This window comes from Sapajus apella, unplaced genomic scaffold (genome assembly GCF_009761245.1).
Source record: "Sapajus apella isolate SASKATOON/1434 unplaced genomic scaffold, GSC_monkey_1.0 scaffold9, whole genome shotgun sequence".
NCBI classification, from domain to species: Eukaryota; Metazoa; Chordata; class Mammalia; order Primates; family Cebidae; genus Sapajus; species Sapajus apella.
The window spans coordinates 30,142,362-30,170,021 of NW_022436949.1; positions in this window are offsets into that span (position 1 = coordinate 30,142,362).

Sequence of the window (27,660 nt, forward strand, 5' to 3'; positions counted from 1 at the left end):
TGGTTGCATGATATGTAAGGCATGGTTACCCAAGCTTTTTTATTTCTCCGCATCAACAAACAATGCATCCACCTCAATAATATGTGATAAATTCAAATCTCTTTCTATTAGCTTTTTACAGATTTATAAAGTTCCTTTCTTTTCAAATCTATTTCTTAATTTTGTCTTGCTTATGCTCTTACATCTTTCCTATTTCTGTAAAGCTCACCCACATTCAGTATTTATCATTTGCCTTAGATCCTTAAAATTTCCTGTTTTAATGATTTTTTTAACATAGGGCTTTCTAAAGGAATAACACAAAATTAATAAGACAGTGGACATTTTGAAATGGCACTCCTCTTACTCCTCAACGTATCATTTTAGGAATTGTGATACACTCTACAGTAACATATATTTTTTTTAGTTATTGAATCAAATATTTTCAAATAATTTTATATCATTTTAAAGGGACAAAGTTGTAAATACATAATGTCAACAATATAAATATGTACATGTATAAATATATAGACATATGAACATATACACATACACACATATGAATCAAAAACCCTCAGAAGAAAGAGTACCAAAATGTTAAAATTGGACCTATCTAGGTGGGAAGACTTAGAGGTTTCTATTCTCTTTATCTCTTTGTATTTCTCCATATTTACTATGGGCATATATTATGCAACTAAGTGAAAAATCCATTTTTCGATGAGCACGGGGGCTCATGCCTGTAATCCCAGCACTTCGGAAGGCCAAGGTGGAGTTTGAGACAAGCCTGGCCATGAGTTTGAGACTAGCCTGGCCAACATGGTGAAACCCTAACTCTACTAAAAATACAAAAATTAGCTGGGCATGATGGGCATGCACCTGTAAGCTCAGCTGCTTAGCTACTCGGGAGGCTGAGGCAGGAGAATCACTTGAACCTAGGAGGTAGAGATTGCAGTGAACCAAGATTGTGCAATTGCACTCCAGCCTGGGTGACAAGAGCGAAACTAAAGTCTCAAAAAAAAAAAAAATTTTAGAGACAGATAAAATCCTATTTTTCTTTAAAGAACAAAAACATAACAGTCCAGCCTTCTCAGTATCTGTTCTCATGTGACAGGTAATATTTTTTAAAATGTCTATTTGCACAAGTAAAGTAACTACACCAGAAGTATAAACTCTAGTCTCCCCTATTCCAAAGTCACTCCCTGGGAATGAATTAAACAACAAAGTTATTTTCTGAGCCCTTACAAAGAGTCAGTTGCCATTTAGTGCACCATCAAAGCACGAAATACAACCCAGAGACCCCAGACTGAGGCAGCATGTGGGCCATCAACTCCACAGGCACCTGCTAAGTAGCATCCCTGTGCACACTTAAAGCACACCTAGTGGCAGTAACTGATTAGGTTACATATGTGACCAACAATTCCCCTGACTTCAATAGCAGAATAAAGGGGGGAAGTAAAGGAAGTTACTTCCCTTTTGTACTCAGTTGATAAAACAAGTCTCAAATTGAATAATTGGCCCATTTTACCTCTAATAATGCTTTAGTTCACACTACATTGTTTTTTGCAGGTATTGATCTTAAAATAATAAAATCTTAGACTTTCAAGAGATTTTACAAATTATTTTAACATCCAAGTCTTCACAGTTTAAGTCCATACAAATGATCCGGAGATATTGTTAAAACGAATATCCGGGGCTCCACCTTCAGAAATTCTGATTTGACGGGCTAGAAACTTATACTGCAAAAACATTTCTAGTGTAAGTAGGATTCAGATGGCCCACGGAGAACTTTTTATGCACTTGAACAATGGTTCTCACACCTATAAAATCCTTTGAAAACACAATTAACAAATATATTCATTTCCTAAGAGAGGAGAAAAGAGTAATCATTAGTAAGTTTAAGATCACCTATACATCTTTCTCATGTGACAGGTAATATTTTTTAAAATGTCTATTTGCACAAGTAAAGTAACTACACCAGAAGTATAAACTCTAGTCTCCCCTATTCCAAAGTCACTCCCTGGGAATGAATTAAACAACAAAGTTATTTTCTGAGCCCTTACAAAGAGTCAGTTGCCATTTAGTGCACCATCATAACTTACATTTTTAAGTTATATCTATGTGACACAACCAGGTGACTTCCACATCCTCTTTTATCTTTATAGCACTCCAGTTTGGTAAAATCAAATTTAGAAAATGCAACAAAACAAACTAAAAACAAAATTACTTTAGTAGATCAAAGAAATAGAACTAACATTATTGGCTTCAGTAGACTCTCAATATTTTCCTAAAAGTCAGTAGTGTTATAGAATTCTTTCTTTCTTTCTTTTTTTTTTTTTTTATTTGAGATGGAGTGTCTCTCTGTAGTTTAGGCTGGAGTAGAGTGGAGTGATTATAGCTCACTGCAGCCTGGCACTTCTGGTCTCAAGCAATCCCCCAGTCTCAGCCTTCTGAGTAGCTGGGACTACAGCCCCATGTCACCACAACTGGCTATTTTTTTTTTTATTTTATAGAGATGGGAACTTGCTATGTTGACCAGTCCAGTTTTAAACGCATGGCCTCAAGTGATCCTCTGACATTGGTCTCCCAAAGAGTTTGGATTATAGGCATGAGCCACCGTGCCTAGCTGTTTTATAATTTTGAAGAGAGAATCTTCAGGAAGTTCAGTTGGTTTACAACAATTTCTAAAGCAGAGAAAACTTTTCCACTAGGCACAGTAAGCACAATACCAATGGCCCACAGTATTTTTAACATTTGATAAACTGTTTTACTTTCTTTTAAGGTTAGAAAAACAATTGAACTTTTAAGTAGAAGAAAATGTTTTAATATATATTATGAATATATATTATGAATATATTAATATATATTATATTAGATATAACATAAATATATAATATATATTTGTCTTCATACAAACAGAAATGTAACATAATGTTTAATGAGAAAAAGGAACCATGAAGGCAAAATTTCTGAGGGACCATAAAAGTTAAACCCTTGCCCACTCCTTTAAATACTTAGATTTGCTCTTACTTGATCAGCTCACTACCCTGACAGACACTGAATTCTGCCCTTGCCAATCCTGGGTCCTCAAAAGCCTCCTCACCATATATCTTTGTTTGTGCTTCCAAACTGTCAGGCTCGGTTGACTGACATCACTAAAAACATGTGTGAAATGGCTTAGTTGGGCTTCAAATGGCCGGTCCTGAATTTTCAATACTCTGTGTCAATCACTACTTCCAGCAGCAATTCTTAATCTTAAGAGCTTTCAAGCTCCCAGTCTTGTCCTGGTCCCTTATTCTCTGCAGACAAATTTCCATTATTAAGGTATTCAAGGACTCTGGAGAAATTTTTCCCTTTATATTTGGGCTCCTTCTTATGCATAATCTTTATAGCATTACCATTCCTTTTTTTTCTTTCTTTTCTTCCTTCCTCCCTCCCTTCCTCTCTCTCTTCCTTCTTTCCATCTTCTCTCCTCCTTTCTTCCTACCTCTAAAAAAAAAAAGGAACTGTTCTGGTTGAATACATCCTTCTATTTTTAAATTTGTTTCTGCATGTTTATTAATAACCTTTGTTGTCATTCTTTACATTCTTTTATTTTTGAGGTAAGGTCCCACTCTGTCATTTAGACTGGAGTGCAGTGATACAATTCTATATTCTCTTTGATCATTCTATATATATGTATTTACTATTGGCAATTCTCACTCATTGTTTAAAATCTCTCCTTTCCATCTCCCAGTACACCCCAAAGAGGTGTTTTGCCTCTAACTTTCCTTCTCTTCCTACATGAAACAACAGATCATTATGCCTGTCAAATTCATTATATTTATAGTTTCATTTAAATTATATTAGTCATGTCTCCTCACCATTCAACCCACAGCTAGCTCATTATCTTCTCTGTCTTTGTTGATGTCTCTACTGAGGATCAAAGCCCTGGATCATTTCTGACTTCTAGTTTTTCTTCTCCATACATATATAATCATTTTCTGAGTCCCTAAGATCCTACATCCATAATATATCACTATATATTAATATTTTTAATTTGACCACTTAAAATCAATCTTCTTGTGACATATTAGTATATTCCTTCTTCCAGTTCTTTATTTTTTATTTTTGATTACAGTATATATACAAGTAGAAATAATTTTAATTGATTCCCTGTTCAAAATACTTCAATGATTCTCAGTATTATTACTTTTTAGCTTGTCTGTATGACTCCAACCTTGACATTTTATGCTTACATGTGGTCATTATCATTACCATTAGTGATATGAATACTATGAATAAGAATTTTGTATTTTTTTTTTTGAGACGGAATTTTGCTCTTGTCGCCCAGGCTGGAGTGCAGTGGGGCAATCTCGGCTCACTGCAACCTCTGACTGCCGGGTTTAAGCAATTCTCCTGCCTCAGCCTGCAGAGTAGCTAGGATTACAGGTGCCTGCCACCATGCCCGGCTAATTTTTATATTTATTTTAGTAGAGACGGAGCTTCACTGTGTCAGCTAGGCTGGTTGGTCTCAAACTCCTGACTTCAGGTAATTCACCCCCATTGGCTTTCCAAAGTGCTGAGATGACAGGCGTGAGCCACTGTGGCCGGCCTGGGTCTGAAACCTGGCCACTGGGCAAGAAATGTCTGCAGTCGGGGATTTCTCCTAAGCCCTGCCCTGTCTGGGCGCGGGTCCTCACAGAAAGTCGACTCACGTGGCTGCTCCCAGAGCTCCTGAAGCTCCAAACCTCGGCTTGGCGGCTAAAGACTAACGCTTCCCGAGCATCTCGGAAGCCCCCTGGACCATCACAGACGCCACACTTCTGACAGGTATGTCAGATCTCCATACGCAAGCCTGGAGCCTGAAATTCTGAAGTCCTGCTTGCCTCAGCTGATGTCGCCCACGCCCTCCGGCAGTTCGCCATTGTCCCTGATCGCCCCAAAGAGCTTCCCAGGACAAGCCCTTCACCCAACCCTGCCATCTTAACTGTTCTTATGATAATGTAAATACCTCTCACTCAACCCTGCCATTGTAACTGCACTTACTCTGCAACACCCCCGCCCCCCAAAAATCTATCCAAACCTATAAAACCAACTCCTATCCCACTGCCCTTTGCTAACGCCCTTTTCCGCCTTAGCCCACCTGCACTCAGGTGAATAAACAGCCATATTGCTCACACACACACACACACACACACCACACACACACACACACACACACACACACACACACACACACACCTCACACACAAAACCCACCATGCATGGTGGCATTTTATTCTCTTTTGCCACCATGCCTGACAAAAAGCTTGGCACATAGAACAAATGATAAAAAAATATTTTTTGAATGAATTTATGTATTTTTTTACTGACAACTTAAATCTGTAAAGACTTGGGGAAATTATAGGCTTATATAAATACGGACATACAAATTAGTATAGCCATTATGAACAAAAGTATGGAGGTTCCTACAAAATGAAAAATAGAATTACCATATGATTCAACAATCCCACTCCTGGGCAAATATCCAAAGGAAAGGAAATCAGTATGTCGAAGAGCTATCTGCATTCCAATGTTTATTACAGCACTATTCAAAATAGCCAGGAAGAACCTAAGTATCTGTCAAAAAAAGAATAGCTAAAGACAATGTGGTATAATATACACTATGGAATACAATTCAGCTACAAAAAGAATGAAATTTTATCATTAGGGGTGACATGGGTGAGGTTGGAGGACACTGTGAAGTGAAATCAGCCTGGGAACAGACAAATACTGCATGACCTCACTTAGAGGTGGAAGCTAAAACTGTTGATCTTTTAGAAGTAGAGAGTAGAAGACTGGTTACTAGAGACCAGGGAAAGTAGGAGGGAGGGAGGCTAGTTAGAGGTTCATTATCATTTACAGAAGTACAGCCACATAAAAGGAATAAATTCTAATGTTTTATATTAGTATAGGGTAACTATATTTAACAATTTATTGTATATTCTCAGATAGCTAGAAGAACAGATTTTGAATGCTTCCAAGGCAAAAAAATAAGTGTTTGAAGTGCTGAATATGCTAAATACTCTGATTTCATGGTTACACATTGTACACATGTATTGAAATATCACACTGTTCCCCATAACATGTACAATTATTTTGTGCCAATTAAAAATAATAACAAAAGCAAAAAATAAAAAAGAGAATTTTTATTTTAGTAATGTGATTTAAAACATAAAAATGAGGTCTAAGGTCATAGAGATAATGAGCAGAATTGGTTTTTGTTCTGGTGTTTCTGTTGTTTTTCTTCATTTTCTAACACAATTTTTAGCACAACTTACTTAAAAGTTTTTTAACAAATTTAGAGAAATTGTGAAACTGATTTAGGAGAGGCTCACAGGAACCCTCATTCACAGTGAATTGGGGGCATAATGTAAATATTTTAAAGCTATGCATCCAAAACTTTGGTGTTTATTATTATTATGCTATAAATTCTGTGAGTACAGAGATCTTGTGTTTTTTTTTTATATTCACCTCTTTCCATGCCTTGTTGAAAAACAAATAAGATATATAAACATTAAAAGATGCATACATTTAATAATTATTAAGTCCTGACTACATGCCCACCACTTTAGATACACCAACGAACAAAGCAGGAAAAAAAATTCCTTCAAAAAGTTTATATTAATCTGGTAGAAATATCTTATTAAAAATATATAAAATATAAAATGTTCAGACGGTGATAAATGCTATGGCTTAAAATTAATTAAGGGAGTGAATGAGGTAGGGTATGTGGGAGTTGGATACTACAATTTTAGTTGGAGAAGTCATGGCAGACATCCCTAAAAAGATGTAATTTTTGCAAAGACTTTGAAGATGTGAAAGAGCAAGCCATGTAGGTATCTAATGATAGGTAATTCTAGGAAGGGAATAAAGAAAGTGCAGAAGTATGATGGCAAAATCAGGTATATATACCTAACACTTCTGAGGAACAGCAGGAAGGCCAGCATCACAGTAACTGAGGGAGATATAGATTCAGAAGTGGGAAACGAAGTTAGAGAGGGTTAGGGTACAGATTATGTAATGTCTTGCGAGCCTTTGTCTTTTTTCAATGTGTGATAGGCAACAATTAACAGTTTCATCCAGAGTTGTGGCATGATCTAAATTGTACCCCAAAAGATGTCCCAGGCTGCTGGATGTATGTTTGGAGGCTAGAGAAATAGGAGTGGTGAGGTAGAGAAGAAGGATAGAAACTTTTGGGAGGGCACCAAGCCATTCATGAGGGACCCTCATCAAGACCCAAGCACCTCCCATTAGGCCTCACCTCCAACACTGGGGTCACATTTCAACATGAGATTTGGAGTGGACAATCATCCAAATTATATCATTTGCTAAGGTATTCCACTTGGATTGTGAGAGAAAGAAAGGAATGGGAAATGATATAAATGACTTCAGCCTGAGTAACTCAAATTGTCAATTTCTATGATGCTGAAAGCTGTAAGAAAAGTAGATTTGACAAGTACCAATAAGTCAGTTTTGTACATGGTACATTGGATGTCTACTAGCTATCTAAGTGTAAATGTCAACTCTGCAGATAAATGTAGGAGTCTGGTGTTCAGGAAAAAGGTCCAGGCTGCAAAAATAAATTTTAGTCATCGCTGTATAGATAGTATTTCATTTCATGAGCCCAGTTGAAAATATCAACATAGAGAGTATAGACAGAAAAGAGAAGAAGGGCAAGAAGTAAGCCCTGGGGCTTAGACGGAGAGGGAGTAGTCAGTGGGGCAGGAAGGAAACTAGAAGAAATTGTACTTTTGGAAGACAAGTCAAATATTTGAAAAAGCCAAAAATGATTATTTGTTTCAAATACTAAATTCATGTAAGATAGGTCTGAGAAATAGCAAGTAAATTTTACAATGTGTTGGATATAGGCAATTTTTAAAAGAGCAGTTTCAGAGGAGTGGTAAAGACAAAAGCCTGATAAAGGAGTTTAGAGAGAAAATGAAGAGAAATAGAAGACAGTAGGCTATGAAACCCACAAAGAGTGTTATTTTCAAGGGAAACAGAGAAAAAGAGTAAAATTAAGGATATGGGGTCAAGAAAGAGATGGTTTTGTACTATTTTTAAAGTAATATGGAGGAAATTGCAAAAACGATTATCTCCTGATTTTTAGATCTCCATGCATTTTATATGTAAGTTCTTAAACAGAAATAACCCAGTCAAGATATACATTAAAAAATAATATTTTTTTCAGGGTAACGCGAATGTTCTCTTGAGCAAAATTAATCACCTTACTAAAAGTGTACAAAACTAGTAAAACTTATATAAATTTATCTTAGGACGTATTTTTAAATATTGTTCAAGAAACAATTGTTAATCAAAAAATAAACCATAGTCCAGATATCTAGGTGGGCAATGAATTTGCTAGAAAATCTAAAATATGATTTTTAGGCTATATGATGATAATTCAATATTAAGCAACCAGGATATAAAATTGCGTGTCTTATACTGATATATGTCAAAGTGTTACAGTCTCTCACATTCTGATAAAATACTAATTTGAATTACAAAAAAAAGCACTTAAAATTTGCAAAAAATAAATTTTAATAGGAGAATTTATAGTATTTTGTTTATGTTGTAGTTGATCAGTTAAGATCACAAAAATACCTATCACACTTAAAATAATTTATAATTTTTTAAAAATAAATCTTTTAATGCAGAAAATAAAATTATATAGAGTTTATTTCATTATCTGTAAAAGTCAGTTATCATTTTAGTAGTAAAAACTAAGATTTGAGGTAAAATACTTATCTTTTTAAACACTGGTTTCTAGAATACTAGATTGGAGGCTTTATGAGTTAATGTCTCATTGCACACATCAAACTTATTAGTATTCAGTTACTCTGTCACTTGTAAAAATTAAATAGGGTAAAGAAACAGAAATATTGATATCACCTCTATACATTAAATATATATCAACCACTTAATGATAAAGCAAAAAGGAATGACTACGTAAGAATGAACCCTTACAATTCTGTGTGACTTCCTCTCACCAATGTGGTCTATCCTCCACCTTAAGTCTTGGAAGGAGTGCTGTTATGAAGATGTTGAGAGAGAAGCTAATGCTATTTTTTCAGATGATCTTGTCAAATGGGGCCCTGAAGGAAAGATTCGAGCTAAAAGACTCCATTAGATAGTCCCTTGAAAAATAATATAGTTATTCTTGAAATGCTGCAAAGGAAATAACTATGGTAAATCTGATTTAGAGAGAAAAATTAAGTTAAAATTATTCAGTTCCAAGACGTGGCTAAGAAAATATAGCCTATAAATGTAAAAGCTTGTTACTAACAAATCACTCCTTTATATCATAGCTGTATGACCTAGAAACTTACAGCTTCAGTAAACTTAGGAACCTACGTATTTACTGCTATTTCTTACTTAACTCTGTGATTGAGATTGAGCACCAGAGGAATCTGCCAAGAAGAGGATGTATGTCAAATTACTACACAGATTAAACTAGTCAACTTATGGGAAGCATAAAATAAGAATTATGCAATTCTATTAACTGAATGAATAATGAAACCTTAGGAAATATTTTAAGTAAACTGCCACATCATATTTATTCTAAGTGCTGGGAGAAATATGCCTTAAACATTTATTGGCTTGTAATAATGTTTCACACATATTCTTTATGAAATTAACTGGTTAGCACTTAGATTTCTTGTTGGATAACTTCAAACCCTAAACATGCATTTCTTTGCAGTTGTGCAGTAATATATCTAAATTTATTGAGGACATTTCTAATGTCAATTATGATACTATATTGCCATACAAGTGAGAGCTAAACTATATGTTTTGGATTTTTATTTGGAAAACATTTCCACCATATTACTAGACTCCTTCATAATAGACAGTGGTTATTTTGGGCCTGGTTTTGGTGACTGATGTCTGTATTCCTAACACTTTGAGGGGCCGAGGTGGGAGTAACTCCTGAGCCTAGAGGGTCAAGGCTGCAGTGAGCCTTGATTGTGCGGCTGCACTCCAGCCTGGGCAACACAGTGAGACCCTATTTCAATAAATAAATAAAGTAGTTATTTTAGGATAAAGATTCTTAGCTATATATGAAACTAAAGAAAGAGAAAGAGAGTCAGATTAGTCTGTATAGACAGAATATCTAAGAGATTTGATTTTTTAAAGAAAATCCATTAACATTTCAGTAAACAAAATTATATACCGTCACCTTTCCATATCAACGGGTTTTGCATCCGTGAATTGCAAAATTCACGGATGCAAAACTGCAGAGCAAAAGGATTAAAAAAACATAGATGGTTGCATCTATACTAAATCGGTATAGAATTTTATCCCTTTTTTTTGCCATTTTTCCTTAAACAATACAGTGTAACAACTATTTACTTGGCATTTACATTGTATTAGATATTATAAGTGATCAAGATGTTAGAATTAAAATACTCCACCATTTTAATATAAGGGACTGAGTATCTGTGTGTTTTGTTGTTCCTGGGGGTCCTGAAATCAACCTTCCACAGATACCAAGGGAGGACTGTACTTCTTGGGGATTTGATTCTCCACAATGTTAAGCAAATACAGAATTCATTTATTTCCAAAATCAATTCAAATATTAGTACTCTTTAAAGCATGAGTATATACTTCAGAGACAAATTCATCTCAGTTTCTGCACTGAAAGTCCCAGGTCTCTGGAATCCCCTAGGTCAAGGACAAATTGGAAATCTTGGTATGATTGGTGACCTCAAAAGAAAACTTTTCATTTAATTAATTAGTGGTTTCAAAGTAGGATTAAAATTGAGAATCACAAGATTCAAAACAATAAAAACGAGCATGATTTATCCATTGATATAATAAATGGTAGATCAAAAACATTGAATCACATGGGTAAAATACAGTAAGGCCACGTTCAGAAATGCTTATTAATTTAATATTCTTTCCTGGATATATTCTTTTTTTTTTTTTTTTTGCTAAAGTCCCAATAGAAATATAGTTCAAAAGTAAGTCACTTTTAGAATTTTTACAACAGCTTTCTTACTTTGCTCCTTTTTATATTCATTCCATTAGGTATTTTCAAAAATTTTTACTTCGTTATGTATTCTACTTACGCAAACAATATAGTGATGACGTGTTACCACCCAACAAAGTTTGTAATACCTTCTAAAACTTTATTGCCTTTTGCCCAATTTGCATCAACTCCAATTGTGCTGCAAAGAGCACTATGAATAGGGATGTCTAGGTAACCACTAGGCAAGCCTACTTTTTACACTTACTCTCATTAAATTACTCATTATTATTTTTTACCAGCATTATTATAATAATGTTATTTCTATGGCCTGAAATCAATACCTTCAACATATTATCTGACTCAAAACGCTTCAACATTCAAGACTCATATTAAGATTCCCTACACTATTCATAACCATCCTCCCATAAGTGCCAGCACATCATTTATCAATCGTTTTACAATAACAAAGAATTTTTTAAAGAAAAGTTATTTTTAAAATTTTCTGAAACTTTGTGATAATTTGGAAGCAGTAGATAATGAATAAAACGATGATAGTAAGGTGGAAATAATGGTAAAATATATCAATAAGAAAAGATTGATGGGTATCCTGATGATGAACTTGTCTCTCCAACCTGGAAGTTTTATCTAATACATATTCAAGATACGATTTGCCAAATTGGTTACTCATTGAAATATCTTTACAAGTCTATAATAAATTACAAAAACTCTGATTTCTAAACAATTGAATTTTTGGATATACATTGTGCTTAACCCAACATATGTGTATTTTTCTCTTCAGTAGTGACACTGAAACAAAGTCTAATACCTTACTGGAATAAGAAAACTCATTTCTTACTTTTCTTTGTATTTGAAATCTATAAAATATTCGTATTTCTCTGTTTGGTATGTTTTCTGTCTACTGCTGAATAATTATTTAGAACCATAATATCATAAAGTACTAACAAGTTTCCATAACCATAAAATCTAAACTCATTTTATATAACTGAGTTCTTTTAAAAATCACACACAAAAAATAATTTGACTTTATCCAAATTACGTTTTCAAATGGTTAAATATACCCTCGTAAACATTAATAAACACTGATACGAAAGTAATATCTTTCTTATTTACAAAACATTTTGGTAACTATGCCACACAAAGAGGGGCTTATATATTTGAAAATTTTGAAAAAATATATATAGAATTATGTAATAGTCAATACCAAATAAAAATTACCTACAGCTGCAAAATTGCTGGAACATATACATACTTATGTGTGCATGTATATTTCTTGGAAACAAAGGGAATCTTACAAGAAATGCTTGAAAATAGCATCACAATATTCTATACACAATAATTACATTGGAAAACATATTATTAAGGAAATATGAATGACTGAAGCGTATGTTTTAGAAACTGGCTTCAACTACCATCATAGCTATTATTTATAAGAGAGAACTGAATACACTATTTTCTAGTTAAATGTAGCTAACAATTGTTATATCATGAAGATTGGAAGATACCTGTGAGAACAGAACCACATGTTATGATACATATGTCCTTATTTAGGAAGGTATATTATAAGACATAGTGATATTTAGAATATCCATTTTGGTTTCCAGTTTTTCATTAGCGATCTCAAAATTCACTGTTGTGTACAATAATTTGGGCTGTTCATATGTTAATTTGGAAAATGAGTAACAATGTATTTGAAATTTTTTAAACATTTCATTATGTGGGTCTGAGATAAAAAGCAACAATTTCGTAAAATGCAGAATCAGCAAAGTGATTTTTTCCAGGTAGGGACAGCTCTGACAATTTCCAATACTAGTGGCAAATTTTCTGAATGCCATAATTCTTCTATCACTCCTCCACCTAACATATTCCAGGAAAAGTGAAAGTAGGTCAGGTTATTTTACAATATATGAACTCCATTTTATCTTCTCTGTGGTAACCTTACCTATGTATTTGGTCTTTGTGACTATAACAAACGATTACTGCATAGGTCATTTTGTTTTTTAAGTCCAAAATGATTATATGACTAGCTGATTTGTATGTAAAACAGGTGCTAATTTAATATTATTAGCAAATAAATTAAACTGAAGTTTTCAAATTTTCCTCTTGACAAATTTAGAGAAAATACAAATGTAGTTTGTAATAGTAAAAATTTTATCATATTCACATTGCCTAACATTTTGCCATCACATAATATGTGTCACTGAGAAGTGCTTAAAAAGTTACTATCTGTAAAATCATGCACAGTACCATTGAGAATATATTTGATTATATTTTGTTACTATAAGGGCAATAATTAATTTAATAAAATAATTGGAGAAGGATAAATGCAAATTAATCTCAGAACACCAGAAATTAACCTAAAATACTATTTTTAAAAAAGGAGCACCACCAAGAAGAAAACCAAGCAGCGTTGACTGTTTGAAAGTAATTTAATTGCTCTATGAAAGAGGACAGAGAAATATAAGAGGCAGATATTGGTTTTTAAAAAAGGAGACACCTTGCTAACATATGTTATTAGGGGAAAAGTCCTCAAAAAGGAGAGCTAAACCTTCCCACCCATGACACAGATTAACAGTTTAGAATAAATATTTAAGTTTGGTATTCTAAAGAAAAAATACAGGGAAAGATATCTGACGTCTTTGAAGTAAAAATTTATGAATCAACCATTATCTTGAGTATTTAGAAATCTACCACTATTTCTTGCAAATAATATAATGACCACTAAAAATATAAATATTTTTATTATTTATAAAATTATATTTACTAGAAAATACAAAGGGCGTTTAGAAAGAGTTACTTCCATCAAGTAGACAAAAATATAACACGCTGGACTAGAGTAATCGTAGAAGACAGTGGTGACTGACAGCTGCTTGTATGTGCTTGTACAGGTATGGAATGATTTCGGTTCTGAAAGCCTGCTCTTTTACTTCCTATAGAAAATATCACTTATTTTTCCCTATTCTGTTAACTCAAAGACAGGAATGATCTGATAATTTCATGTTTTCAAGGAGATAATTCCATATAAACTTATACACAGGTATGTCTTATGCCAACTATACATTAGACTTTCAGTAAATATTTGAGGATTTAATGAAACTCCAAAAACGCTCCAATTAATATCACTTTAAAAAGAAAGTCACACCACCATCTCCACTACCCTCTCCAACTTTAACCCAGTTACAAATGAGAAAATTAACTGATTGGCTCGGGAAAATATATTTAGTAATTATAAAATTATGTACAATGATTTCTGCATATATACAATTATATGTCATGAACAATGGAGAAAATGCAAATAAGATAATTTACTGATCTGTAAGCGCCTCTACCATAGGACCACAGATTTCTAGTTCCTAGAATAGTCTTTGCTGAAAAAATAGATGAATTTTAAAACTCTAACTTGCATATGAGTATCATTAAAAAAAAAAAAAACCTACTTATAAATCCATATTGTTCAGTACACAGGGCACATTTTCCCAGAGTCAGAAATGTTTATAAATGATAGGGATTTAGGATCTTTCATAAAATGTCACAAAAGCCCTTTATATAATTTGTCTACAGGTCTGTACAAGTGATTCACTAGTCACTTATCGACATTTATAGTTCTATATAAGTTCTATGTGTCTTTATATTTTATCATTAATGTGTCTTGCCTGTTGTCTGACATGTGGTATGATACCTTAAAATCATTGGCACACTTGAAGTATATCAATTAATCAATTATTACTGGGAAAATTAAATCAGATTGTAACATTTCAAATTAATGTTAACGAATGTTTTTGCTACTTGAGTAAGATTGGGTCTCTCTACTCTTGACTTTTTCTACCTGCCACACAATGAAATCACAGATTCTCTGCTTATAAACCACAAATATTGAATCCAAGGTTCTGCGGAATGTGGAACAGAAGGTGAAAATAAAGACTGTAAGCTAGAGGAGCAAAAGGCCATATAAACCATGGCCATCTTCCAGTGCAACACTCTTCTCCCAATAATTGAAACCATAATTTCTGTCACCCACCCTTTTCCTTCCATCTGAAAAGAAAACTGAGTAATTGTGCCTACTAAATCTTCCATTTTCAATACCAATTAAATATAACTGAAGTCTTCTCTTTATTCTTCTAATAAGAAAAATTTCACCTCACAACCTTGTTAGCCACACGTGAATTGCACATAAAGTATTTTTAGTTAAACTGATGAATTAACCGAACTGTAAATAACAGCTTGGAAACAGACAGACATTGAATATTCTCCTTTGTTTATTTCTCTACCCCCACACTTATTCTTTTTTTAGTTATATTTCAGAGAGCCAGGCTCTGGCAATAAGAGAATTTCAAACTAGAAGGTACGAAAGAATCAAGTATTTTGAAAATTTACAATTTCTCAAATAGCTTAACATCTATAAATTAGAAAGTTGATTTGAACCAATCTCTAAGGTATCATAAATCTATAAATATAATTGAAACTTACAAAACAATAGAATGATTATTAGACAAATTTCCATTTGGTGTAATTTGTGGTCTGCAAGGAAATACAAACACCACAAATACAAATACCACAAAATGCTGAACAACTTGAAGAAAAACCTAAGTTAATTTAGAAATATAATTGCTAATAAAGAGAAAAATGAAAACTAGTTGATCTTGTTACATTTTTCAGGGTTGAAATACTATCCTTGAAAAATAATCTAAAAGTCTATAAGAGGATATAAAAATACATAGTCTTTTCTTGTTTAGATGTTTATTCTTTAAAAAACATTCAGATTTAAAATTATGACCATATTTTTAATATATGATTGGCAGCTAAATCTTCAGGCAATGGTCTACTTGATATATTTATTGTTTTGCCTTTTTTAGACACACCCCATGACCTAAAATTTCTGATGTCACCGGTGGTTTTAGTTTTTCACATCTTTATCAAAACCAACTCAGGATAGAAATAAATCCCTACCATTGACTGATACATAGTGGTTTTTAAAAAATACTCCTTTAGGATTAATAATTTACTTCCATTCATATGCTTTGGGAAGATTTCTGGAATCTGCTTTTATGATATGCATTTCTTGTTCAGAATTATAATAAATTAGGCTGTCTTCCTCTTGATATGAATACAGGTGTTTTTTAAATGTGTAAACAATATACTAAGTCTTTGGAGAACTATTTTGAGAAATGCTATCAATGTACTTATTATCTTTAGTGTAGAAACAACTTCTTTGAAAACAGTTTTTAAAAATCATGCTTTTTCTTTGTTGTGGGGATTTCTCAATTGCTGTTGAGGAACTGTATGTAATTTCTCTCAAATTTTCTTCAGATTTTAGTTAACAAGAAACTTCAGAAGATCATTACAACCTCTAAGTAAAACCAGTGTCAAAATCTACAACTACATCTGTGTGTCTTAGTGATTTTCAGTTGGTCTGCATACCAAGCCATGGAAGCAGAATGAAGCCTTGAGGAAATTTGTTTTTATTTGGTAATCTACAATTGAGCAGGAAGGAACAGCAGTAGATTTCTTTCTCCTATTGCTGTCTATAACATGCTTTCTAAATAGCCACAGCTTTCTCTAAGAAAATATATTTTTTTCATTAATCATTAAATAAATCTTTAAAAGATAAACTCTTATTTTGATTATACCATTTGGTAATTAAAATTGAGAAACATTAGGTGACCCTTCAGTAATTAACAATCAAATAATTGAAAGAAACAGAGGATACATTTGAACTCTCAGGCCTATCTGTGTAACATGCATAGTGTTTTCTATAAAGTAATGGAACATCTCCAGAAAACAACTAACAAAGTACATTTGAAGTGCCTGCAGAATATAATACCTAAGTCCTTCACCTTTATTTCAGTTTAACCAGCCACTTCTATTACCAGGGAATACTTCAGGTCAGTAATCTAAATCACAGTATCCCTCACTTTAAGTATAACCTCCTTTTCGGTCAAGTTTTTCAAAAGCTCATTTCTGTCAAATCTATTATTCAAATTCTTAAAGACCGCTGTCTGTTTGAAATATCCTTTCTCCCTTTCTTCTCTAGTTTGGTCTCAGCTATTTATTCAGTGAATAATTCTCTACTAAGATCTTTTCTTTCCTTCCCTCCTGCCGTCTCCTCTCCCTTCCCTTTCCCCTCCTCTCCCCTCCCCTCCCCTCCCCTTCCCTCCCTTCTCCTTCCCTTCTCCTTCCCTCCCCTTCCCTCCCCATCCGAGACAGTCTTACTCTGTTACCCAGGCTGAATGGAGTGCAATGGCACAATCTTGGCTCACTGCAACCTCCACCTCCCGGATTCAAGCGATTCTCCTACCTCAGCTTCCAGAGTAGTTGGGATTACAGATGCCTGCCACTACGCCCAGCTAATTTTTGTATTTTTAGTAGAGACAGGGTTTCATCATGCTGGCCAGGCTGGTCTTGAACTCCTGACCTCAGGAAATCCACCCACCTGGGCCTCCCAACAGTGCTGGGATTACAGGCGTGAGCCACCGCGCCCGGTCACTAAGATCATGTAAAGTACTCATATCACTATATGCTTCTACCACAAAGGTTTAGCAAACTCATATCTGGGTCATTATCATGTGTCTTCTCATCCAACTACTGAAGCACAGCTTAAGATACACACACACTTAGACACATACACAGCCCTCTGCTGTTTGGCATCATTGCAAAATTATTGTCTCCTCTTTCAGCTGGAGCCTCAGATCTGTCTGTGAATTCTTTCCATTTGCACTGTCTACTTTTATTCACAGAAAACAAGTTAATTGTGGACATTGTATTAGTGAAGAACAATAATTAGTGAAGAAAAATTCCTGTCCTCAAAACTAAAGTTTACACACATTCACAACAGCCATAACCTCTTTTCCTTTAAAAAAGCAATCCATTTTCCTATAGCTTTAATTCCCTCTTCTTCAGACCTTGGTCAATTAGTCATCACATCCAACTTAGGTATCTTCAAAGTCTTTCTCCAGTATTTCTTTTTCTAATTCAATAATATGCTCTTATTTATCCAAAACAATGAATAATTTTTCTTTGACTTCACTTTACTCTCCAGCTATGCTTAATATCTTCTTATCCAATTTTCACAAAAGTTATATTTACAGTAATCACATATATCCATTTCCACACCTTCCATTCCCTCAACATACAGGCATCTGGCTTCTTCACTAGAACTGCTTTCACTGAGTTGGCATATTGCTAATTAACAAGCACAGTGGACATTTATCTTACAGCACATATGCTCCACTAATAAACTTTCTTCAACTCTCATCTGTTTATCTTAATGATGAGTATTTTACCTTTTTGATAAACTCCTGAATAACTATCTTTGCCAGTGTTCTGTCTTACTGTCACTGCTTTTTTTAATCTGCAATTGCTTTTGGGTACTCTGGATAATTTCTTCTATAACAATAGTTTTATTCACAATATTCTATAATTCCTAAATCTATATTTTTAATTCAAGCCTCTCCCCTGCCTTCAGTCTTGATACTAAAATGTTGATATATTCCAAGATTTATCTCTTAGCATGCATAAAAATGAACTCATCTTCACCCACAAACCAGTGATCCATTTGATATTTTTGTCCAAATTGTTGGCATCACAATCTGTCAAATAAATCAAACTTGAAATCTTGGAGTAAGTCTTTAATTTTCTCTGTCCCTTATTCTAGAATTTAGTTATCAAGTGCAGGCAGTTTGACAACCTCAATAGTTTATGAAGACATCCTTTCTCTATAAACTTAATGGCTGACTCTCTTCCTAAAAAATATCAAATAACTTCCAATATCAAAGACTTCCCTAAACAAATTGGTGGCTTAGAGGCTATACACAACTCTTTTGTTTTCAAATAATAGTAATATTAATCATGCACAGTAATAGATAGATAACATATATATATATATATAAATAAACACTTAATCCTGCATATATGGTTGATATACAGAATAAATTGATAAATGATAATGCAGAAAGCTTCTGGTGCCCCAATATCTAGTCTGCATTGTATCCATAATAATAAAATGTTTGATGAGCAGTGGCTATCTGGAATGCAAAATCCATTTTATAGCCTTCCTTGAATCTTGACGTATAGATGTAGAGAAGAATCCTATGGCAATGTCCAGTAACCTTATCTAAATGACAGTACTATATTCCCCATTGTTTTGACCAGCTCCTCTACTGCCTGGACACCTTCAGCCAGGATGATGTGTTACAGCCTAGGGTTGCTGAAGGAGTGAGCTAGACAGAATCTGGCTTCCTATAGTTTTGGTGGAACAGACCTGACATTCCAGCCTAGGACTGCATTCTTCCATACTAATTTGTGAGCAATAAACAATTTCATTCTTGCTTAAACACTATTATTTTAGAGTATACTATTATTTGCAGCTGAACCTAATTCTAATGAATACACCAGATTTTGAGGCATTTTTGAAAGACTGGACAATCTGGCAATTCCATGCCACACTTCCCCATGGCAACGACTGGCTGGCACAGAGTAGCATCAGTGTTAAAAATACTGCATTGTCTCCCTCTCTGGACTTGTTTTTAAATAATTAATGTTATTTGCATTTGGATACGAAACACCAGATACTATCCAATTTCCTTAATGTAACATTCAAGGATCTTGATAACTTTATGCCTAATCATCTTCTATATACTCCTTTTTTATATGTTTTTGTTATCTACCTAAACAAATTCCTTGCATTTCTCTACATATACCAGTCTCTTGGGGTACATGTGCAGAACATGCAGGATTGTTGCATAGGTACATACATGGCAATGCGGTTTGCTGCCTCCATCTCCCTGTCACCTATATCTAGCATTTCTCCCCATGTTATCCCTCCCCGCATACCAGTCTCTTTCTAACCTCCTTCCTTGTTTTATGTATTTGCTGCTACCTAGTAAACCCCTATAATGTTCTTCATTCCAAACAGCACATGTGCCATTAGGTAGCCTTCTGTCAGTGTGAGCTTTAGATATTTCTTCTTAAAGGAGGCCTTCTCACCCCTTCAGGTTGTGTCCTTTCTCCACACTTGTAATTCCCTGAGCATCTCTATTACCACACTATTTTTAAAATACTCAGCAATATTCTGAGTAAACTTTAGAATGCCTAAGAAATATGCAGGATGGTATTTTTTAAATGGCCACTGCCAGAAATTTGAAAATTGTCCATCAGTAAGTTTAAGACATTGTCCAAGAATCTGTACTTTAATCATCCCTGATGATTCTCTTTCCTTCCTTCCTTCCTTTTTTCCTTCCTCCCTCCCTCCCTCTCCTTCCTTTTCTTCCTCCCTCCCTCCCCTTCCTTCCTTCCTCCCTCCCTCTCTCTCTTTTTCTTTCTCTTTCGTTCTTTCTCTTTCTCTCTCTTTCTTTCTTTTTCTTTCTTTCCCCTCCCTCCCTCCTCCCTTCCTTCCTTCCTTCCTTCCTTCTTATGCCCAGCCTGAAGTGCAGTAGTAAAATCATAGCCCAATGCAGGCTCAAACTCCTGGGCTCTAATGATCCATTGCCTCACCTTCCAGAATAGATGGGACTACAGGCAGGTGTAACCATGCCTGGTTACCCACTGATTATTTCAATACAGGTGATCCACCGATGATATTCTGACAAAAAATGTCTTAGAATGTGAGTTTCTTGAGAGACTTGAGAGGGTCTGGATTGTCTTATTTATCATATTATACTTAACACCTAGCACATTGCCTTTTGCTCAATAAATGCTTGTTAACAGAAGTATCTTTCAGCACATAGAGAAGCAGAAATCATTTCAGGTCACAAGATCAATTTAATAAAACACAGCTACAGTATACAGTGCTGTAAGGCATCTTCTCTATACCTTGGCTCAGTCTGGTAAACTGTCAGTACAGAGGTTAGCTAGGATTGTAAGCAAACCTGAGTGTTTAGTGCTTTATCTATGTTTCTAACTATTCATAAAACTTATCTAGCACAGCAATACAAATGTGCTTATTCATTCAAAGGTAGTATTTGTGTGCTTATAATTATTTAAAGACCAATATGTACAGCATTTTATTGACATTCACAGATATTCATAGATATTAACATCTATGAATGACAACACTGTTGTCCCACTGCATTGATCAATTCCTCTACTGCCTAGACACCTTGAGCCAGGATGATGTGTTATAGCCCAGGGATCCTGACTGAGTGATATAGATAGATAGATAGATAGATAGATGATATAGATGTATAGATATATCTATGAATGTCAGTAAAAGATTATACATATTGACTACTAAGTAATTCTATTGACCAACCCTATGTATTATTTACAAAATAATTTCTATGTTTTATTTTCTGTTGCAATCCAAAATGTAAAACTCTTGTGCTTTCCAGCTTAGTAATATAATATATTCTGAGTTGACAGCAATTTAAATTGACTGAGAAAATGGTGAATGGCTATTTTAACATCCAGATTTTATATTCCCTAACACCCTAAATATTCATCTCATTGGTCTCATTCGGTAACTATCACATGAAAAATGTGTTTAAGTTTACAATCCAAAAGTCTAGCAGTTGATAATTTTTAAAGTAATTTAAATATATGTAAGTCCATATAACAGTTGTCTATGGAAATACTTTTAATAAAATAAAATGTAAAAATAAATTGATATGTATTAGTGGTATTTTCTGCTCAGAAGATGCTCAGCTTTTCTATTCTTGTCATGTAGCTAATTTATAGAAATCTACCAAACATTAACAATTTGTTTCTAGTTTATCAGCTTGGGCTAAAAGACACATATGAAAGAGACATATGTCATTCTGAGGAAGAATCATTCTTTAACCTGAGGTAAAGCTGCTCTTTGGGTCATCCTTGGCTATTTTCTGTCCCTCTTACAGCACTTGACTTTTGTAAGACCTCTTTGTAACTTTTTCTAGTATTTTTGTTCATAACCTTTTGTCCATGCCCTTGCCAAACTCCGCTATACATTCTAAACCACATATGCATATGAATTTTCGTTTTCCTTCTTAATAGACCTTGAAATTCCTGTCTTAATGCCAACAATTAGTCAAACTGAGGGTTTCCATTAACTGTGCAGGTTCCCTGACTAACGTTTTAAGGTAATAATATATTTTAACCCTGGGTGCAGTTTTAGAATACTGTAATAAGTGTCTTCAATTTGACATTGCCTCCCTTTAAGCAATAACTTCTTCATTCTCTCAGCTAGCCTTCAATATAAGCTAGAGTATGGATATGTTGGGTCTTTTTTTTTTAACCTCTTTACACAAGTTTAAAGAGCACAGTCATAGGGTTCACTTAAAAGAGGAATTGTATTTAATTATAAAATTAATAAGAATATATATTCTAAAACAATCTTCTAGGTCTCAGGCTTATTGTAAATAACAGATAAGTATGAGGATCATAAAAAACATTAAGTATAAAAATTTGTAACACAAAAATATAAAACAAAACTAAATTGTGGTTAATATAAGTGAAACACAGCTCAAACATACCTCTTATTGCTTAAACTAAACCAATAGAACAAATGATCTTTGCCAGAGTTGCGCTTTAATTAATATTTAAAAATCTAATGATTAAATATTTGCATCATAATGTTAGTTTACTGAAATAATGTGATTCATAATCATCTATAGTCTCATAGAATCAAATAATTAAATTTATAAAATATCTTCTTGTATTAAAATAACAGATTCATTTCTTCTCTCCATAATCAGTATAATAATAGTGCCAAGCCTCCTTTGTCCATTGGGCCAAAAGAATGATACTCTCGCATCATTTTTACCCTGCTCTCAGAGGATACATTTGGAATGAAAGAAATGGTATCTGCAGTAGCATTTAAGTTGCACAGCTAGGGTCAGAATTACGGTTAAGTGTGTCTCCAAGTGGTGTCAGCCATATTGTAACAGAGTACTGGAAAGATTCAAGCTCTGTTTCCAACACAAAGGCAATGGAGATCCTTTATTTATTTTTATAAATTCCTTTAATCCCTACAGCAGACATTGGAGAATTCTCCACCTATTCTCCAGAGCCCCAGTGAGTTACTAATGGTAGATTCATCCCTCAAATTTGAGTTCTTTTTTTTGTTTTCCCCAAAGCATTTATGAATTAAGTAGGAGCACTCTAATAGAGAATCTAAATATTTTTGGTGTCTCTAAACACAAATTGATAATCTTAGCAAAATGTATTAAACACTCTTGTTGTATATCTGCTTTAGTTTTTAAGAAAACAGTGAATGAACCATAAAACTTTATTTTTCTGTCAAAAAAGAAAAACCCTCCACACAGTCATCATGAAAACTAAACACAACCTTAATGTTAATGCCACTGTGAATCTATCAAAATGTTTTAATGCAATAAAATAAAATAAAGTAAAACAAGATTTCATGAAGAATTCATAAGAATTTAAGATTTTGGTATAATGTTACTAAATGTTATAATACAGTTATTGCTGTTCTAACATTTACAGACACAATCACTGGTTTTATAATCCCAAATTTTAAAAATGCAATTCAAAGATACAAGCTGATTGATTTACAAAAATAGGAAAAGTTATATGTCCTTTTCTAAACACTGATTTTTTAAAAACAACTGTGTAATACCTTAAAGATGATAATTAATAATTGCCTATGAATAAGATTTTGGTTATTTTTAAATACAAAAGAGGTTACAAAAACTATAAAATACTATCAAGAAGAGCCAATCAATGTTAAATAACTAATATTCCTTGACCTACTGTAATTTGGAACAAAATCTGATCGCATTTAATAGAGACTAATAATTCCCAGTAACTATCGTTAAGAAACCTTAAGATTCAAAATTATGTAGGAAACTCAAGCTTTATTTGCAAACCTATTTGACCCTTATTTTAGCCCTGTATGAGGCAGAATTTGGCAAATTTTAAATGGGTAAAACATTTGTACCAGTCCTAAATCTTAACAAGTAGTTTTAATAAATCTATAAAATGGTCTTGCTTCATTTGTTCAATAAACTATGCAAACACACAATTTGTATTCTCATAATTTTATTAGACTTGCAAACTAAAAGAAACAGATGATATTTCCCTATTTTTCAACATAGACCTCTATTTAGTGGTGCTCTGTCCTATTTCATCCTTCATGAGTCAGTATCCCAGAGGTTGTGGTGTACTACTGCCCTTATTCTTAGACTATGGGGTATGTGGGGATATGGCTGGAGAAAAGTTTTCCAGAAACATTTCCGTAGAATTTTTAAAAAATCTCTTTGTAGCCACATCTTTGGTGAATTATAGCACTGTGACTCATTTGCTTTTAATGTGTCATTTAGTGTAAATCTAACTTTATATAAATCTATTTCTATCTCTACCTATCAAATATATTTGATTAGTTTATCAAAAGATGAAGCTATATGCCCTCTTTGAAATCTAACTGCCTTTATCTTTATAATAGACCTAGTAATGGAAATATTTACTTACAAATATTATACTTTGTGGTGCATAGTATTGGATTTGGGAAGAGTGTGGTCTCAGTATTCGCTGAAAATAAGGATTTTGCCTTGTCACCCTGCTACCATATTTCAAAGCTTAAAGATAAATATCTTTATATATGTTAATTTAATCCGTTAACATTAATTATCTATTATTCTCCAAATATCAGGGAGAATAAAAAATACATAAGACATGAAACCTATTCAGGGAGAACATAAAACATGAATTGACTCCAAAGTATTTGGATATTCTAATGTTCAAAATACCTATTTATTATTCTGAATACCTATTTATTATTCTGAAAGTAGGTATAAATTATTTTAAAAGTAGGTAGGAAGTAAATTCTTTAACACATAGCATTTGCTTAGTGATCTAACAAAACAGTGGCAAATAAGAATAAACTGACCTTTTGTTTCAATAAATGTAGTCCTAAGTGATAAGTTCAGGTGGAAAATCAGTTAGCTTTTTAACACACTAAATGAGAGGAAATAAACTTGCTTATAAAGCTCAGTAAGAAAGCCAACCAGTTACAGATTTATGAACTTGCATATTTATCAACTATAGGCTATCAGCTTACTATTTATAATATTTTGTTAGTCTTATGAAATCTATTTATGGAAAAGGCAAATTCATTAAACACAAGGGGAACTTTGAATTGTGCAGTTTTAAAATATACACTATTGTGACCAATTAATCTGATTTCCTTGAAACTGCTAAACTGATCAATCTTCCAGAACTGGATTAGTACAGAAAGTTTGTCCGTGGTATGTCCTGTATTTCTTAGGGGGGGATAAAGCTATTTTGAACCACTGGGTCATAAAGTAGTGATGTAATTCTGTGCTTTAACAGATGGCACAATTGAAGAAAGGCCAAGCTCTTTATGGTAAATGGCACGCAACTGGACATAGAAATGCCAGAAAGCCGCAGAAAATAAATGCAATGACTTCCCTTTTTGTTTTGCTGTTATTGTTCCTTGGATTATTAGTTTTCTCTCAGAAGTAATCGCCTGCTAGCCTATTGTTTTAGACCGCTATGAATTCAGTTTTCTAAGGTTTGAGTCTGTTTTCTTGTCTTTTTCCCCTCTTAGATTAAGTAAGACAATTACTTTTTCTGAGCTGCAATTCTAATAAGTGTTCTGAAAAAAAAAAAAAAAGGTGATATGAATGACAGGAAAGTAATGAGTTGTGAGGCCAAAAAGTATGGGAAATATATTATATGTTTCTTATAGAAACAGAATATTGTATCGGGTTTTGTGAATACATACTCTTTGAATCTGAAATCTTGTAAGAACTATTACTTAAGTTATTTAATGCAGTATTTCTCTAAATTTTAAAATCAAGAAATCCTTTTTGGAGGCTGCAGATTTTGAAATTACTTGGACCTTTGGAATCATGGACCACAGTTCTATAAATCGCAGAGTCAACATAGATTACATAAAAGTCATGAGAGGGAAGCATGTTTTTCATCTTAAGCAAGTATATTCTGACATCTTAGCTCACTTCACGTTTAGTACTGGAAGGCAAAATGAATTGCTGATAGCATGGACAATTAGTATTATTTTAGAAATAACATAATAGGTACTTCCATTAGTAGATGTTGTGCCAAGCAAAATAAACCAAAGACGGCCGGGCGCGGTGGCTCACGCCTGTAATCCCAGCACTTTGGGAGGCCGAGGCGGGTGGATCATGAGGTCAAGAGATCGAGACCATCCTGGTCAACATGATGAAACCCCGTCTCCACTAAAAATACAAAAAATTAGCTGGGCATGGTGGCGCGTGCCTGTAGTCCTGGCTACTCGGCAGGCTGAGGCAGGAGAATTGCCTGAACCCAGGAGGTGTAGGTTGCGGTGAGCCGAGATCGCGCCATTGCACTCCAGCCTGGGTAACAAGAGCGAAACTCCGTCTCAAAATAAATAAATAAATAAATAAATAAATAAATAAATAAATAAATAAATAAAATAAACCAAAGACCCTTGAAGACAACTAATACAGAGTTTTCAAAATCAAATACAATAGTTGCTCCAGTTCTATAATTGATTTGGTGGGGGGAGAATTTTTTTGAACAACCAGGAGTCAGAATACTATAGGACAACTGAAAAGTGGTAAAAAGACAAAATCGTCTAGTCTCATTTGCTGAGGAAATGGAGAAAAGTAGATCTTACATGTTCTCATCACACACAAAAAAAAGATAAGTATGCGAGGGAATGACTATGTTAATTAGCTTGCTTCAATCTTTCGACAATGTATACATGTATCAAAACATCCCGTTGTATCCCAGAAATATATATAATACTATTTGTGAGATAAATAAAATTTTTTAAAAGATAAAATTGAAAAGGACAAATTTAAAAATCTCTGATTTTTTCTAAAAGGGTGATTTGGCTCCTTAGCATATTTTACCTATATGTAATATGAAGCACTAGAAAGCATTCTTTCTGCCTAACAGTCCTATTGAAACGAGAGCATGAAACACGCACTTGTTTAAGCTACCACACTGCTATTAAATTTTTTAACACATCACACCTCTGGCAAAAATTTTTTTTATTAAACCATTTCATCACATCCTAGTGCTATGTAGTTTGTGGTGTTTTTGTTTCCTTCTGTAGACTAGCTAAAATCAGCTACCATGAAGAGATTTAGATGAAGTTTAGTTGGTAGATGCACAGAAGGAAGAGAAATAACATTTTAGAGTATCAGCTACTGCCCAATAAGTAGAACAAGTGAGGGAGGATGTGAGTTTAATTGTATTAAATTCTAAAACACATGTATTTACTTCATGGTAGATATGGAATGGAAATATGATTATAAGATAGCATAGGCCGGGTGCAGTGGCTTTACACCTGTAATCCCAGCACTTTGGGAGGCCGAGGTGGGCGGATCAGGAGGTCAGGAGTTTGAGACCAGCATGGCCAACATGGTGAAACCCTGTCTCTACTAAAAATACACAAAGTAGCCGGGTGTGGTGGCAGGTGCCTGTATTCGCAGCTACTCAGGAGGCTGAGACAGGAGAATTGCTTGAACCCGGGAGGTGGAGAGTGCAGTGAGCCGAGATGGTGCCATTTCACTCCAGCCTGGGCAAAAGAGCGAGACTCCGACTCAAAAAAAAAAAAAAAATAGCATATACCTATCATCCCAGGGAAAACAACAAGCATGTGGATGTAAGAAAAGTGTCACAGAAGATTTAGGTAGATAGATATTGACAATCTTTCCTCAAGTTAAAATGCCTCTAAGTCCCTCAGACCTGGATTTGAATTTTGGCTCTGA